Raw genomic sequence first — 16614 nt, 5'->3', positions numbered from 1 at the left:
AGACATTTACAAAAACCATTTTTTCCTAATTAGTTTGTTTTTTGCTTTGCAAACTTATTGATTTCTTTGTATGCTATATATGTTACTTTGTTGAAATGACTCAGTTGAAGTTTCAAAACAAATTATGCTTTGTATATTTATTACTTATTTTGCATGCCAAACGGCAAACAATTATTTAGATAAGATTTTTCATGTGGTATGCATGCACCAACAGCATAAGATTAACATAAGTGGTCTCAAGTTTCTTGTACTTCACTATCTTGACGATGATCTCTATTACTCATCTCCGCCTGATATTCCGCCTTGTCTTTGCTTCCATCTTCGCCCGAAATCTCCTCCAACGACCGCCCTTTCGTCTCTGTCACCAGAAACGAAAAGAAGAACCCTAACAAATTCGTCACCGCCAATATTATCATCGCTTTCTTGATCTTTTTAGGATTACTATCCAGAGTGTAACTTTGAATCCCGAACGCACTCACCATCGCTCCCGCCTTCCCTGAGGCCGCGCTTATTGCATGACACGTCGACCTCAGCCTCGTCGGAAACAACTCCGCGGGTAAAACAAAAGTCGTGCTATTCGGCCCGAAATTCGCAAAGAAGAACGTTAATCCGTAGAGACCCGCAAACACCCATCGGTTCTCATGTGTCTTGAGAGAATCATACTTCACTCCAATTATGAACATGAATATTGTCATCATCATGAATCCCATGAGTTGTATTTTGTACCGACCGAGTTTCTCGATAAACGCCACCGTGAACCAGTATCCCGGAAACGTACCGAACATGGCGATCACGAACATAGCACGAGAGATCTCGAACATCTCTCTTAACGCGTTGACTTCTTGAGGTTTTTGGGTCAAACCCATCACGGGAAAGATGTCTTTTTGAGTCAAGTTTTGACTATAGAATGCAACGTCCAACAAGAACCAAGTGGTCGTTGTTCCTATCAAGTGAAGCCCATGTCTCTCAACGAACTCGCGAGACCACAAAGAATAGTTGTTTTTCGACTTAAACATTGCGAGTTTCTCTTGCTCCGCCTGGATCTCAATATCCAAAACCCGTCCCATATCCGCCGTGGCTTGCTTCGCGTTTCCTTCTATGACCGCGGTGTACCTTCCGGTTTCTGGCATCTTCAAACGCCAATAATATGTCAAGATAGCCGGGAGAGCTCCAAGCATGAGGACGATTCGCCATGCGTAATCCGCATTCGGCTGCACCGAAAGCACGTGGTTTTCCTTCCATGACGGAGCCGGATTTGCTTGTAACAACACATGAGAGATGATCATAGATACTAGACCGGCAAAAATAATCCCCATTCCTTGCATAGCAAACACTGCCGCAATAAACGCCCCACGCGTTTTCTTATTCGCGTACTCAGACATGATGGTGGCGGAGAGAGGGTAGTCTCCGCCGATCCCAAACCCTAACCAAAACCGAAAAAAACAAAGTGTGCCAATCACTGCTTTCGGGGTGTACCCAAAGGACAACCCGGAGCAGATGGCACAAAGTGTCATGAGAATCAAGGTTATACCATACACCTTCTTTCGGCCAAGTTTATCGCCAAGCCATCCGAACACCAGCTGTCCGGATAGCGTTCCAACAAGCGCTACCCCGATGACCGCGTTGTTGATGTTAGTTGGGAGTTTTCCAGGCCCTTTGGGGTCATGCTCTGGGTAGTAAAGGCGACCCAAGAGCTTTGACACGGTTGAGATACAAAAGAGATCGTACGCGTCGGTGAAGAAACCCATTCCTGCGATGACGATCGCTTTGGCGTGGTACCATTGTGTTTGAGCCGAATCAAGGGCTTCAAGTACTGATAACTTATTGGAGTCCATAGGCCTTAGTGTCTTCAAGATTGAAAGCAAAAGCTTCTTCTTGTTTTGCTATTGATATATTGTTAATGCATCGATATATAGACAACAAAAGACAAGATGAGTTGGTAAAGAGCGTATCAACCTAGGGAGTGCTTTGGATTGGTGAAGAATATCCATGATAAAAAAACGTAAAGATCTAGGATATATATTATATAATCGGTGCATGAGAGTGTATCATGTGAGAAAATAATTAAGCCTTCTTATAAGCTACATCAATAATATTTATATTTGTTATGTTCTTTAGATGTTATCCAACGTTGTAATTTTCGAAATGAGCTGCCGATTACTAGTCATGTTGGCATATATAATTGTCACATGAAAACAAAAATTCTATTATCTAATATTGCAACAAATATCGATCTGTATTCTTTTAGAAAATGACAAAATTCATAATTGTTTTCTTCTTCTCATAATAAGTTCAAATTCAAAACCTGATCATGATGGTAAACATCGAACGAATACCAATGAGAATCAAGTCACACAAACAAATTTTAGAAAGTGTTAACAAAATGCACAAACTAAACTTTGAACAAGAAATTAGATTTCCCGAATCAATTTATTTGCTTCTTCAGAAAGTTCAGGATATTTGATTTAAAAACTTGCATTTAATAGTTATTGGCGAAATGAACACCAAAAGGGTATTGGAAAAAGGTTGTGATGAGCATAGCACCAGCAACCAAGAAAGAAACTCGAAAATTCTTGTCGTATGTAACCAAAAGAACATTTACGTGTGTTCAGTTCAGTGTGGTGACTCGGTTTGGCACGCCAAAACATAACCACTGAAAAGTTACGTTGTTATGTTTAGAGTGTTGTATCATGGGAAACAAACAGATTCGCTTGGGAGACATGTAATATGTATTAAAAAACCTGTGTTGAACATGAATTTTCAGCTATCATTTTATGTTTTATATTATTACTTGTAATTTCATTTAATAGTTATAGCGCTTTTATCTACTATCGACCAATACACCAACACCATAGATGCTTCCAATCACAAAAGCGGACTCACATACTACAAGGAACGAAAGGTCCTAAACTTTAAAGAAACATGCATGTATACAATGTTAAACGTGTTCAACACTAAACCAGATTGAAGGGTCCTAGATCATGAAGAATATTTAATATAATAATTACTTTATTATTATTATTATTATATAAGTTAGTCTTATTTTATTTAAACTTATTTGTTTTGGATTCAAATTTTGTATTTAAGTTAGTATAGAATAGAACCGTGGGCTTATATATACCCACGCGTTAAATGACAATTGTATTTGTGTTTGTATTCTTTATAAAATTACAAAATTCATAATTATAATTTTTCACAATTGTACCCACCCGTGACAATGGAGCGGGTTAATTAATGCATTACAGAAGTTTCATTACGAAATGACAGAAGTTGGTCAATATCTATTCAATCTTTTAAGGTAAAAATTTTGTCGCAAAAGTTTCATTACCAAATTTGAATGACCAAAATGTAAATATGCATGACAAACGTTTTATTACCAAAATTGAGCGGTCAAAAAGTAAATACGTGAAACAAACATTGAGGGGTCAATAGGTATATCTATGTGAAACTTGTGTGGCATGTTAGCGGGAAGTTGATTGGCATCTTTTCGACTATATTAATGGTAAAAGTATCTTAATAAAAGTTTAATTATCAAAGTTGAGTCAAAAAGTAAAAATGTAAATAACGATGGCAAATGCTTCTTTATCAAAGTTAATAGGCCAAAACAATTTACTGTTAATGTACAAATAATAGATGTTACGACAAAAACTTATCACCTCACAAGATCTTGTTCCTTTCAAATATGCATATCTTGATTGTACAATTGGCTTCACATATAGTTTTCATTTCATTTGGCTTCATGCTTTACGTTTGATACGTACCCTATTCAACCTATGTAACATTATTATCTATTGAATCCTCATTTTCTTAAAAGAAGGTTATGTTACCAAAAGTTGAATGTTATTAGTTATGAAACCCCTTTAAATACAGGAGGGAATCATAATTCGTTATAAACATACAAACATCCAAAATATTGAGATAAATAACATATTTAAACAAATCTATTTTCTAATATATATCTTGGATATTATATTTTGCAACTCTTATCTAACTCACATAGTCACTGTTCATTGTAAATTAGGCTGCTGTTGTAAGTACGTTTTGCGTGTACATCTCATGCTTTAATCTTTCATTTCCACTTCCTTACCACCGCTACTATTTCACACCTTTTCATTCCATTTTCACATCTATTATACCATTCTCTCTCTATCTATCGTATCGGTTACTCTTCCACCATACCGGTTGTTCCTCTCTCAAGACCGGGCACCTGTCGAAGTGGCTACGGTGTACCATTTTCGTCTCATCGCCTGACGGCGGGTGTCTGGTGGTGCTACGACGGGAGAAGGTAAGGGATGTGGTTGAGCCACTGTTGCCGGGTTTTGTTTCGGTGGCGGTGGTGGTCTCTTGTCGTGGGGGAGGCGCTCCGTAACCTGGGTTGAAAACTTAAAAGGGGGGAGTTAGTCTTTCTTTCATTGTTGGATGATTGAATAATCAAGAAACTGGGTTGAAATGGGAAATCTTGAAAGCATGTGTGTTGTTTGATAATGATAACAATGAGAACCCTTTGCCATTCCAAGTGTGCACACAAATATTACATTGTCCTGGATTTCAATTGAGCCGCTATTGTTGTACCAAACTATTTAATATTATGGCCACATGTGACAGTGGCGGTGACTGGTGGTTTAGGTTCAGGAATTTTTGCTACGGGGGCAGAAACTGGATCAGGTAAAAATGGGTCGGGTCAAAAAGAACATGATCGACCGACTATTTTGAAGGCTCATAGCGAAATAAACTTTCCGGACACTTGAGAGGGAAATTGGTCTTTTCACATATCACCATTTGCATTTGGATCAACCTCTTTCATTATTATACACTATCACCAAGCACCATTTTCATTATTGAGACAAAAAGTGACAGAACCAGAAACTTTTAATCAGAGAGTTCGTTTATATATGTTTCGCGGGTAGTTAATAATAATAGGGTCACAAATTATATAACTAAAAAAGACTTTTTTACATATAATGATAATAATATATTTTGACAAACTAAAATTATATGTCTAACCATATAATAATATTGTTATTTAGTTAAGTAAAACATAAAAAGAAAAAGTTCATACTCAAATACTATTAATATATCAAGCAAAAATAAAATTTAATAAAATGACTAAAATTAAACCATTATTCCTCCTTCTTAAGAGAGTGTAAGTGTGATACCTTTAATTACTGAAATATGTTTTAGAAAGGAAAAACAATATATAAAATTAATATGAACCTTTTAGTTAAATAAAGTTGGGTTTACAATTATAACTCTACAACTCATAACAATAAAAAAAATCATTTTTGTATGTACCTTTTATCTTCCACCTTCCATCTTCACCATTCTCTTTTTCACTGGACATCGAAGTATGACAATATCGTCGGAACGCCACAGGTCTTTAAATCTGCCGATGACGGAAACCTACGGCACAGACTTGCGCTTGGACTTATTATTGAGTCATAGTATACTATTGTGTACACATAAATACGGCATTCCGGCAGCCCATACGCTCCCCTATTAACATGTTGAATCCGCCTCTGTTTATGTTGTTCTCGATTTGTGGCTATTTAAATATTCAGTCTGGGCTATGATGACGCTCTGCTATCTGGCGTGGCAACCAATGTTGCAGCCATAGTGGAGAGCTGAGCCACGGGTTATACGATTTCGTCTACACACTTTCACTGTTTCTTTGTTGCGTGCTTATGTAGTTTGTAACTTGACCAGCTATGGTTATGCATTACCGTTTAATATACAAGCGCCTGTGACGGAATGGCAGGTGGGTTATATTGTTGGTTTGCTGCTCAAATATTCATTAGTTTTCTGTCATATGAGTCGGTGGCTGGTGGTTTATGTTTTCGGTTTGTTGATTAAATCTTCGGTCTAGGCTATGATGATCATCTGCTATTTAGCATGACAGCTGGACCCATCGATGCAAGACGCAACACCCAATTCGCCGCAACGCGGCGGGTCTAAATTCTAGTCCTCATAATAATTTGTATATTCTAATACGCCCCCGTAGTTTGAGCTGGCGAAACACTCAAACTATACCTGAAACTCTCAAATAATGGTCATGGCAAACCCTTCGTAAAGATCTCAGCGTACTGATATGGCTTAGGAATATGTAAAACACGAATGTTACCCAAGCGCACCTGCTCACGAACAAAATATATATCAATTTCCACGTGTTTAGTTCGTTGATGCTGAACGGGATTTCCTAACAAGTAAACAGCTGATACATTATCACAATACACAATGGAGGCATGGTGTAATGGGACGTGAAGCTCCACCATGAGATTACATAACCAAGAAATTTCTGCCACCGCGTTGGCGAAGCCGCGATATTCAGCTTTAGCACTCGAATGAGAAACTGTTGTCTAACGTTTCGAGGACCATGAAATCAGAGTATTACCTAGAACACACAGTAACCAGAAGTCGACTGACGAGAATTCGGACAACTGCCCCAATCGGCGTCAGAATAAGCGGTAAGAGAAGTAGTAGGTGAAGCCGAAAGCTATAAACAAGTTTGAAAATATCATCATTTGAAAATGCTAATCGGTATTAATGATTTCCTAGTTTTCTTCATACTTAACAAGTTTATTTTTGTTGTAACACTGCGTCTTTTACCCTCTTTAATTTAAGCCTAAATATACTAACTTAGAATGTATAGGGACCAAAAGTGTAAATTCTGAAAATGTTGTCCCATCGCGGTACGCGATGCGGTAATACTCAACCCATCGTGTAGCGCGACGGGGTTGATGAGTCACCGGACACGTGTTTAACACCGTGTCGACACGTGGCGCAATATGACAGGCCACGTGTCACAACCGCATAAGGAGGCGCAATATTGCGGCGCTGCGGTCCGCGGCAGGTCCCAAAGGACCGGGCGCGTACCGCGACGAGGTCCAGAATTGGCTATAAAAGGGGGGATGACGGGCATGAACCCCATTCATCCCAAACACACCTCTCTTTACACACACATAGCATTGGAAAGCGTGCCCCGTTGCCGTAACAAGCCGACGTGCCATTTTCTCGTAATTCGTGCAAGAAACGAAGTTATAATCAAGTAGCAATCACTTAAGCGAGTAGATCAAGATCCTGCCTTTTTCTTATTATCAATCTAAGCATCCGAATTAAGGTAGGAGTTATGTTTAAGTTATTTGAATTATAGCTTAGACTATCAATCGAGGCTATGACCTTTAACCTTGATCGTATTTTACAAATCATTCACAATCATGTTTTCATAAACGTTACTTCATGATGAAGTAATGTTAAACAAAAGAGATATTTTGACGGGCATGTAGTAACTGGAAGGGAGATATCATTAGTAGTAAGTTTCTTACCTAAGGAAAAGTAATTCGCATAAATCCCAATCAACCGAGGGACCCGTTTACTTACCTGGAGAAACTTACCAACGTGATAGAACCTATTAGGCCAAAGCATGCTATATCAACGTCACATAAAACAAGTGTTTTCATTCACAATCAAAGATAAACGATTTCAAAGTTAAGCTTACAATCATAGCTTAACATTATTCAAAACATTCATACAAACCTATTTATGTATAGGTTAAAGTTTCATTCACAATCAATCAATCAATCAGTCGAGGTTTTCAACACCAACGATACAGGTGAATACGTTAACCTTTTCAATCAGTCAAGCATATTTATACTCAATGAGACGAACGGGTGTTTGTCTTAACGAGTCAACCAATGTCAACATGAGATCATGAAATCTCTAAAACTTTATAATACAAAGTAGAAAATAAAGTCAACTCAGACCGAATACACATGTGTCTGGATCCAAACATAACCGTTCAGCCTAATCATTCTAAGGCTACGTGGCAGCGGGCTAATGGTCATAACTAGTCTCCCAGTAAGGGCTACGTGGCTCGGGAACAATTGTGTGTGTAGGGGCAGTGGTACATAAACCAGAAGTAGAAATGCTTCTGCTGAGCTTGTAGAGAAAACTATATTTGTATTATATTGTCATTTAAATGTTTTATTGAGTCATACGTGTTCACCAGCATATAGCTGACGTATTTTTCCAACCCATTGCAGGTAATTAAGGATAAGTAGCATTAACAAGGATTGGAGTCTTAATGAAGATAGAAGCGCGTAAAATATGGCTCCGTTTTTTATATAAAATCCTTGTAATATGAAAACATATCTTTTGTAAACCAATACTCGGATATTAAATTCCCGAGTAAATTTTCAATGTAAATTAATATTATATTCAATCTAAAGTCTTCCGCTAAAATTAACCCATAAACTCTGATATATTTACAAAACATGTACCAACTTGTGGTCACACGCCTAGGCCCTAAGTCGGGGTGTGACAGGTTGGTATCAGAGCCATCGGTTTCAGCGAATTAGGTATTAAACATTAGTACCTAAGCTTTAACCATTATTATTATCATTATTACTCGTAGGGATAAGATAGGATTGGTAAACCTCCTATCCTAATCTAACTAAAAATGCAGAAGTCTTATACTAACTACTTTGGTCGTAGACACCGAGTAGCCATTCGATCAGTACCGACAATCATTCACGAACCATCCGATATGGAAAGTAGCATTGGTTACTACACTAGCTTTTTCATCCGATGTTACCATATGGGAGCCAAACTGTGTATCTCCCATGCAGTCAACAATGTCCAATCGAAAACTCTGACAATACAGAGGACAACGTTCCCCAGTATTACCCCTCCGACATCCCAACATACCATACTTCCGAGCAACAGGAGGTGTAAAGTAAAATCAAGCAAGAAATTGATTCGGAGTCATCAAGCTGGATGAATTGTCACTCGGATCAAAGGAGATGGCAATTCGGATCACCATTATTGGGTTATCAATACCAGATCCCACCGACCACAGCTGAACCAAGTCGTAAACCAAAAATGAGGGTTACAATGCCCCATGAAAAAATAACATTTCAAGCACCAATCAAGAATCCTTATGAATCCGAGGAAGATCCCGAGGAAGAGGAGGATTCCAAGGAAGAAGATGAGGAGAATCAATATCCTTATTTTACATCTTATAAGGGATCAATACCATCGATCTCCCAGCAAGCAAAAGAGATTCGGGAGGAGGCAAATCTCATCGAGGAGTTTTACACCAACAACATCCCTGATGAAGAAATGCATGCATACGTTGCTAACCCGCATCTCTATCCACAAGAAAATGCTTATCTCTTTCCAGCCGCATCAGCACCAACGGGATATCCGAACCCGCCGAATTCGGTGATGGACGAGCTGAGAAACGAGAAAGTGGACAAAAAGAGAATATGGAGAAAGATTGCCAAGAAATGTGACAAGATGAAAAGTCTTGTTACAAAATGGATTAAGGATTAGAAATCGTAGCTATAAACTGTTGTAGTTGTTATGATCTTTTCTTGTAAGATAAATAAATGTAATATAAAGTGTGTCTTTTCTGAAATTTTGTTTTATTCATGTAACAACATGTCTAAAGCAAATAGTAATCAAGAAACTCAAGTAAACAATAAAGGAAAGACAATTGAAGAAATCATGCAAGAAAAAGTAACTGCGGAAAATATACAAGCCATACCACAAAATTATGTGCTTGGTATCTGCGATCTAATAAAAGAGGTTGTGAATCCAATCTATGAAATACTGAAACATGATCAAAGTCGTACTGCCTCACATTCTAATAAGAGAACAAGTCGAAGTAAAAGCGAATTTGCTACTTCGAAAAGAGAATCAAAGAAAGAATCTAAAAAGGAATCGGAAAAGAAGGAAAGTAAGAAAGAGAAAGAACCAAAAAAGAAAGAAGCGAGTGATGAAAGTTCGACTGCTGAAAATAACCTCCGTGAAAAGACAAAGAAGTTAAAGATACACGAAGGTTGTGATTTCAAGGTGTTCAAAGTTTATAACACCAAAGAGTTCCATGGGGATAAGGGAGCGATACATACCCTCCGATGGTTGGAGGAAATGGAATCGATTGTACTAATAAGTAAGTGTACGGAAAATGAGAAGGTACAATATACCTCCCAGATGTTCAAGGGGGAGGCATTAGAGTGGTGGAGTACCTTGATTGGAATCAAGGGTAGAGAAAGCTTAAACAATCTGGACTGGGCAACGTTTAAGGCTATGATATTGAAGAAGTTTTGTCCAATAAACAAAATGGACCTAATTCAGACTAAACTCTGGAATCACAAAGTTGTGGGAACCAATCTCAAGGAATATAACACCAAGTTTCTTGAGTATTGTAGAATCGTGCCTCATCTGGTCACTCCTGAAATCAACAAGGTGGCGCGCTATATTTATGGGTTGCCAATAGAAATCCGTGACTTAATCCGTTCACATATGCCGTCCACGACGGAATCGGCTATGGAGTTGGCCGGATATCTGATAGATGGAATGATAAGGAACCGAGATGAGAAAAAGAAAGATGATGGAAAAACAAGTGTGGGTGGAAAGGTGAAAAAGACGGAGAGGAAAAGAGAAGGGGGGATTTGTGTATAGTCGCCCCATTTGCAAGACATGTGGTAGGAGACACTTTGGAAGATGTCTTCGACCAAACAACTCGGTTACATGTAATTTTTGCAAGAGACCGGGTCATGTGGAAGCAAATTGCACAAGAAAAACAGTGGAATGTTTCGTGTGTGGAGAGAAGGGACATTATAGTAATGAGTTTCCGAAGAGGAAACCAACAACGATGATAGTTGGTGCAAGTGGCAGCAGTACGAAGACCGATGCCAAGAAAAGAAACGCTCGTGTCTTTATGTTAGACACTCAAAAAGCAGCTGACATACCGGACGTGATCACCGGTACGTTTCCTATAAATAATGTTTATGCCAGAGTTCTATTTGACTCGGGTGCAAATCAAAGCTTTATAGATTATAAATTTTGTAGTCTATTGAATGAGCCCCTAGTTAAATTAGATAAACATTACGAAGTCGAGACTGCTGATGGAAATGTAAGTAGAATAACTGAAGCTTTAGATAATGCCACAATTTCTTTAGCCAATCACGTCATACTCGTACGATTATTACCTATGACATTAGCAGGTTTTGATGTAGTTCTAGGTATGGACTGATTATCGTTTAATCAAGCCCGTATCCTATGTAACGATAGAGCCATCGACATTCGAACACCCAATAACAAAACCATTCGTATAACCGAAGAAAGAAGGAGGAAAAGTAGGAATCATTTCCAAGATCAAAGCAAGTCATTGCATAGGTAAAGGATGCCTCACATTCATAGCCTATGTAACCAAAGAACCCGAACTAAAGAAGATGGAGGAAGTGCCAATCGTGTCCGAATTTCAAGATGTATTACCTGATGAGCTACCAGGAGCCCCGCCTGATCGAGAAGTAGAATTTAAGATCAACCTCGTGCCAGGAACATCACCAATTGCCAAATCACCTTATCGTTTAGCACCAACGGAAATGAAAGAATTAAAGAAACAGTTAGATGAACTTTTAGAGAAAGGATTTATACGACCGATTTCTTCACCGTGGGGAGCCCCAATTTGGTTCGTAAAGAAGAAGGACGGATCGATGAGGATGTGTATAGATTACCGAGAACTGAACTGTAACACCCCGACCGAAGGCGGATTATACATCGGGGCGCCACATATTGTTTCATTACTCGTGACACTATTGGGTGTCAATATTTATTTATACACATTATCGCGCACGCGCAAAGTAAGAATAGAAAAAAAACATAAATCAACATAAATCAATATATTATGAAGCATAACATTCAAACAACAATAAACTTGTCTTGATACATTTTAATCTAAGTCCAAAATAAAAGAACTTCCTACGTTTTCTCTAGCTCCAAAACAGCTACTGCAAACCTGAACATGTGTTAAAATAAAACGTCAAACACTTGCGTGTTGGTGAGAAATCAAGTTTAATAGATATTCATAGTTAATCATAGATAATCATAGATAATAACAGTAAATCTGCGCGCAACATATGTTAATCTGGTATCTAACAAGGGTGAAATCAGATTGTGACCAAGCCTTAGATTCATAGCTCATAGTTCAATCCGTACTCCCAATTGAGCACAAAAAAAACAAGAAAACTGTGCAAGTGTAAACAAAAGAGAAAACATAAACGATAGGTTCTCCCGTGTCTACCAATGGATCCATGAGAACTTCGGAATAGGCCGAACAAAGCGGTTAATGATACACACATACAAATAACAGCCAAGTAAATATCCATAACACATGGGATACTGCGCGACTAAAATTTCATAAACAGTTTAAGACTCAGTTTTGTACGAACACATGAACATCCCAAAACATTAAAACAAAAAGGGATTAGATACGAGATTACTCACTTGATAAAGATGCGATGAAAGATACAGCAAGAACCACTTTAAAATAAGCACAAGTTAACCTATAAATAAAGATTATTGTTTCAACGATTGGTTTTAGGTCTTGATAATAAGTTAGCATAATTAATAAGTAAATTATTATATATATATTACCGGAAAAGCAGGGCAGAACAGGGAGGAAGACGGAGGCAAGAGAGGAAGGAGACGGCGAGAGATAAGGCAGAGAGCAGAGGAAAATCAGGAGAGTAAATGTGTTGGTGTGTGAAGTGTTATGAAAATAATATTAGTATTTATAGACAAACCCTAGGAAACATAAACCCTAGAAAAGATCAAATTAAATCAAACAAAAGATCTCAACAGTAAAAGATTCCCAAAAGCAAGATCTCAAAAGATAAAAGGTCAGAAAAGCAAAAGATTCGGCGCAGGAAAAGGAATAAAGCTGACAGGGAACAGGAAAAAGCAAAGGAGATGGCAGAAAAGTGCTGGTCAAAGCATGGAAAAGCAGATTTCAAAAGATTGTGTCAGTCACTTTATCTACCAACCAATGGGGTTGGTGCGCATGCAGCGCCGAAAGTAACTTTTCAGACACAGCAGATTAGGTCAACGGCTCAAAAGATAAGACACATCAAAAGCAAACGGCTAAAAGATAAGATAACACAGAAGCATACAAGCAAGATAAAACAGAAGGGACACAAGACTTAGCGCGAGAAGGCTGAGTGCGCGAGCGCGAAGGCTGGCACAACAACTCTTAGCGCGCTGCGAGAAGAACACAATTCCTTAGCGCGTCGCGGGAAGAACTATAATCCTCAGCGCGCCGCGGGAAGAATAACAATTCTTAGCGCGTCGCGAGGAGAACTCCAGTCCTTAGCGCGCTGCGGGAACAGCTTGCTAGAGACAGCAGGTCTTCACGCAGGGACAGTTGGTCTACGCAGGCTTCCTTGTAAGGTGTCTGGCGCGTGGGGCTGCGCAGGCATCCTTAGGCGGGAAGAACCAAAGGACAAACAGAGGGGATTCAGGGCGCAAGGGTCAGACAAAGGGGCGGGACGGCGACAAGAGAGGGCGGAAAGAAAGAGAGGCGGGAAGAGAGACAAGAAGGCGGGAAGGAAGGGAGACAAGAAGGCGGGAAGGATTATGGTAAAACATAAACATAAATTATAAGAAAATCAAAACAGAGAGATCGGGTCAAAGAAATGGGTACCTGGGTCGGGTCGGATCGGGCAGTTGTCACAGTCTCCCCTACTTTAAGAAATTTCGTCCCGAAATTTATCTCGAAGTAGGATGCGCAGAGAAAAGGTACGGGTACTTGATCTTCATCTGATCTTCCCTTTCCCAAGTGAACTCGGCTCCGCGCTTGGACTGCCAACGAACTTTCACGATAGGGATACGACTGCGCTTGGTTTTCTTCACCTCGCGATCCATAATCTCAACAGGCTTCTCAACAAAATGCATAGACTCATCAACTTGAACTTCATCAAGAGGAATGTGAAGGTTCTCGTCAGCTAAACACTTCTTGAGATTGGATACATGGAACGTTGGATGCACATTACTGAGCGCGGGCGGCAGGTCAAGTTTGTAGGCAACTTTTCCCACACGCGCGAGAATCTTGAATGGACCAACACAACGAGGCGCAAGTTTACCTTTCTTCCCAAAGCGAACAACACCTTTCCAAGGCGACACTTTGAGGAGAACAAGATCACCAACTTGAAATTCGAGAGGCTTTCGCCTGCGATCGGCGTAACTCTTCTGTCGGCTTCTGGCAGTCAGCAGATGATCACGGATCTTGGCGATTTTATCGGTTGTCTCTTGAACAAGTTCGGGTCCTGTGATTTGAACTTCACCCACTTCGCTCCAACAAATCGGGGAGCGGCACTTACGACCGTAAAGTGCTTCAAATGGGGCCATACCGATACTGGAATGATAGCTGTTATTATAAGAGAACTCGATCAAAGGCAGGTGCGAATCCCAATTACCTCCAAAATCAAGAACACAAGATCGGAGCATATCCTCAAGAGTTTGAATAGTTCGCTCAGACTGTCCGTCGGTCTAAGGATGATATGCTGTACTCATGTCCAAGCGAGTTCCTAGCGCAGATTGGAGAGATTTCCAAAAACGAGATATAAAACGGCCATCGCGATCGGATATGATGCTCAAAGGAGTGCCATGGCGGCAGACAATTTCCTTGACATATAGCTGCGCGAGATGCTCAACACGGTAGGTTTCACGAATGGGCAGAAAGTGAGCAGACTTAGTCAAACGATCCACTATTACCCAAATACTATCATGTTTGCTTGCTGTCAAAGGTAACTTGGTAATAAAGTCCATCGCTACACATTCCCATTTCCACGTAGGAATTTCTGGTTGTTCGAGCAAACCAGATGGGCGTTGATGTTCAGCTTTAACTTTAGAACAAGTCAGGCATTTAGCTACGAACATAGCAATGTCCTTTTTCATACCGGGCCACCAATAAGTGATGCGCAAATCCTTGTACATCTTATCAGCGCCGGGATGAATAGAATATCGAGATTTATGCGCTTCACTCAGGATATCAGCGCGAAGATTCTCAACAAAGGGGATCCAGATGCGATTGAGATAGCAGAGAATTCCACTCAGATTAGGGACAAAGTGCGCTTCCGCGCCACACGCTAACTCGGCGCGAAGGTTGCCACTGCTGATGGATGCGCGCTGTGCGTCACGAATGCGCGATTCAAGGTTGCTTTGGATCGGCGCGAAGTGAAGCTGGGTGCGCGGCAAGATACAGTTAAGCTGGCAGGGTTTTCGGCTGAGCGCATCGGCTACCACATTAGCTTTACCAGGATGATACCGGATCTCACAATCGTAATCGCTGATGAGTTCGTTCCATCGGCGTTGTCTCATGTTAAGTTCCTTTTGGTCAAAGATGTGCTGAAGGCTCTTATGGTCAGTGTAGAGAATACACTTAGTTCCATAAAGGTAGTGTCTCCAGATCTTCAAGGCAAAAACAACTGCGCCTAGCTCGAGGTCGTGAGTTGTATAATTCTTTTCGTGAATCTTGAGTTGCCTTGATGCGTAAGCGATAACCTTGCCTCGTTGCATAAGAACACAACCGAGACCTTGGTTGGATGCATCGCAATACACGACAAAATCATCATTACCCTCAGGTAGCGCTAGAACAGGAGCTTCACACAACAAACGCTTGAGCGTCAGAAAGGCTTCTTCTTGCTTCGAGCCCCAAATATACGGTTTACCTTTGTGCGTTAAAGCTGTTAAAGGCAAAGCGATCTTTGAAAAGTTCGAAATAAAGCGCCGGTAATAACCAGCTAAGCCTAAAAAGGAACGGATTTCGGTAGGAGAAGATGGCGTAAACCAGTTCTTGATTGCTTCAATTTTGGATGGGTCGACATGAATACCCATCTTATTCACAACATGACCAAGAAACTGTACTTCATCAGACCAGAATTCACACTTAGAAAGCTTGGCAAAGAGCTGCTCGGTTCGAAGCTTTTGCAACACCAATCGAAGATGTTGCTCATGCTCGGCCTTGGTCTTAGAATAAATCAGCACGTCATCGATAAACACAATCACGAATTTATCCAAGAAAGGCCTACATACCCGATTCATTAGATCCATGAAAACGGCGGGTGCGTTTGTTAAACCGAAGGACATGACCAAGAATTCAAAATGGCCATAACGAGTACGAAAAGCAGTCTTCGGAACGTCTTCATCACGGATACGCAACTGATGATAGCCCGAACGAAGATCAATCTTGGAAAAACAAGAGGCACCTTGGAGTTGATCAAAGAGGTCGTCAATACGCGGTAAGGGATACCGGTTCTTAATGGTGAGTTTGTTCAACTCGCGGTAATCGATACACATGCGAAACGATCCATCTTTCTTTTTAACGAACAACACCGGAGCACCCCAGGGAGAAGAGCTAGGGCGAATGAATCCTTTAGCAGTCAACTCTTGAAGTTGGCTTGCTAATTCTTGCATCTCAGCGGGTGCAAGACGATAAGGAGATTTGGCTACGGGGGAAGCACCAGGGACAAGATCAATACGGAACTCGACTTCACGAGCGGGAGGGATACCAGGAAGATCATCAGGAAAAACTTCAGGGAAGTCACGCACAACAGGGATGTCGCGAAGCTTCTTCTTTCCTTCATCAGGCTTGACTACATGGGCTAAAAATGCAACACATTTCTTCCGCATGAGTCTTTGGGCTTCGGCGCAAGACATAAGCTTAAGACCACTGGAGGGTTTCTCGCCATAGATGTGCAGATCACCATTTTCCCGAGGAATGCGAATCAACTTTTCGGCGCAAATAACTTCAGCGCGATTGCGCGAGAGCCAATCCAT

General features: G+C 40.3%; 1 pseudogene; it reads right to left on the bottom strand.

Annotated features, from left to right (window-relative positions):
• Nucleotides 1–201: 201 nt before the first annotated feature.
• On the bottom strand, nt 202–2015 carry LOC143620400 (low affinity inorganic phosphate transporter 4 pseudogene; annotated as a pseudogene).
• Between the last annotated feature and the right edge of the window lie 14599 nt (nt 2016–16614).

The sequence above is a fragment of the Bidens hawaiensis genome, unplaced genomic scaffold (genome assembly GCF_021521415.1).
Source record: "Bidens hawaiensis isolate Kalapana, Puna unplaced genomic scaffold, B.hawaiensis_p1.1 tig00002553_1, whole genome shotgun sequence".
Lineage (NCBI taxonomy): Eukaryota > Viridiplantae > Streptophyta > Magnoliopsida > Asterales > Asteraceae > Bidens > Bidens hawaiensis.
This window is presented reverse-complemented; position numbering and strand designations above follow the sequence as displayed.